We start from the raw sequence: 1,699 nt of genomic DNA, 5'->3' as shown, positions 1-1,699 counted from the left end.
TAAGATTGCTATCAATTTTTACTTGTTGTTCATAGTAATTCAAATGTTGTTATAGGTTTCGATGATGGTCAATAGGGTTAAAGTGTTCAAAGCTCTACACATAGCTTCCAAGAGCACAACGAAGCCAGTACCACCCCAATTGTAGCTGTTCCGAGTGCTTCGCCAGAAGTGGTATCAAAAACATCTGCAGATAAAATTTATAACATATATTTGCAAAAAAAAGGGCAATACCTGGCGGGGAGATGGTTTTATAATATCCACTACGAGACTGATTTGAGAACGCTTTCCTCAAATCAGTTTCTGGCTGCTTGGCCATCATCAGTTGTAGGCAGGGAAACTTCCACTTGAAGCTCAACCCTATTCTTCTTCTTATAGTTCTCTCCTGTTCAAGGAGAGAATTGGTGATGCTCTGGACGGTTTTGCATCTGAGGAAAAAAAGCTCGCAGTTGAAATTGTCGAGTTAAAGGAAACTCAGCAAGAAATAAGGGTCACTTTGATCCGAGTAGCTGATACCTCAGTGAGGAATACTTCAGCTCTTGAAGTAGTGGCCGACAGTTGTAGAAGGTTCGCTGATGCGCTTGAAAGACTGGTGGCTTGTGAAGAGCGAAAGACGGAAGCAATAAGCCAGCTATTGCTAGCAGTCACTTTTGGTCAATTGCAGCCACCTGTTATGGTAGATTAGGCGTTAATTTATTTTTTCTGGTTATATGATGCAAGAGGATTTAGACCTGAACCCAATTTCAGTTATTTTAAACGAATGTGGGGATGGAATACCTTGTAAAAAACACACCATTATTTCTACCTTCAGGGTGGTGTGGAAATGAAATAACTCACATGATTTTTTATTCATAAAAATGTTAAATAAAATTTGACGATACCTTTACAAGCTGTTGTCTCTTCTATAAATTGCATTTTCTTCTAAGCCTAACGCAGCTATTGCGGCGACAGCAGCAACAGCTCCGGGAAGCGCCATAGTGAAAAATGATACCAAAATGGCGGAACAAGCGCCGGAAGTCAAAATGTTACGCAACACTCATGACGTAACCACAGCCAATAGAAAAGCAAAGGCAAGAGAATTCCCGCCAAACATTTCAGCCAACCGGAGGTTCTTAAGCAAGAGGGCGGTTCCCTTCTTGCCTAGGGGGTCACGCAGAATACGGCTGCATATCTTTCATCTGGTTTTCTTCTCTCGGGACTGAAAAAAGTCGGTGACCAACAGGCGCGAGCGGATGGAGAAGACGTTGGTTAGCGATGAGAATTTTGTTCGCGACATTGCGCGAGGGAAACAGGCGATGGGTACTACCTTTAGTTAATAAAATAGAAGTTCCGCGCGCTACTTCATCGCGCATTCTTTAACAGTTTTATTGATTTCAACATGAGTTTACACCGTAGTTGGAAAATCAGACTTTTTTACGTCACTTCTTTCGCACTCGGGGAATCAAAAAACAAGTTGGCAAACCAATATATACCTCTCCTCGGAATAATTGTCCCTAGTGGTATTAGTTTATCGAGATAACCCTCAAAGATATATCTCCGCAATTTAGAGTCATTTGTTAAAAATGTTATCCAAGTTCTATCCCGCCCGGTATAAAATTTTAATTATAATTAAAATAATTGAGACGAAACGACCAATTTTAATTTATTCAGAATATCATAAGTTAAGTAGTTACAACAGTGAGTTAGACGTAGTATAACAATG

At 40.3% G+C, this 1,699-nt stretch overlaps 1 long non-coding RNA gene across 2 annotated transcripts; it reads right to left on the bottom strand.

Moving 5' to 3' along the window:
- Positions 1–363: 363 nt before the first annotated feature.
- LOC149933514 (uncharacterized) lies at positions 364–997 on the bottom strand. Of its 2 annotated transcripts, none has more exons than XR_016473023.1 (3): positions 879–997; positions 514–665; positions 364–425 (listed from the first exon to the last, which is right to left on the bottom strand). It is a non-coding gene; the product is annotated as an uncharacterized LOC149933514 (long non-coding RNA). The 2 variants fall into 2 exon arrangements; XR_016473024.1 differs by having other exon boundaries at positions 378–425; positions 493–665.
- Between the last annotated feature and the right edge of the window lie 702 nt (positions 998–1,699).

Source organism: Leiobunum rupestre, chromosome 8 (assembly GCF_980474605.1).
Source record: "Leiobunum rupestre chromosome 8, qqLeiRupe1.1.hap1, whole genome shotgun sequence".
In the NCBI taxonomy this organism is placed as follows: Eukaryota; Metazoa; Arthropoda; class Arachnida; order Opiliones; family Sclerosomatidae; genus Leiobunum; species Leiobunum rupestre.
Note: the sequence above shows the minus strand (reverse complement) of the source record. Positions and strands in the feature narration are given on the sequence as shown.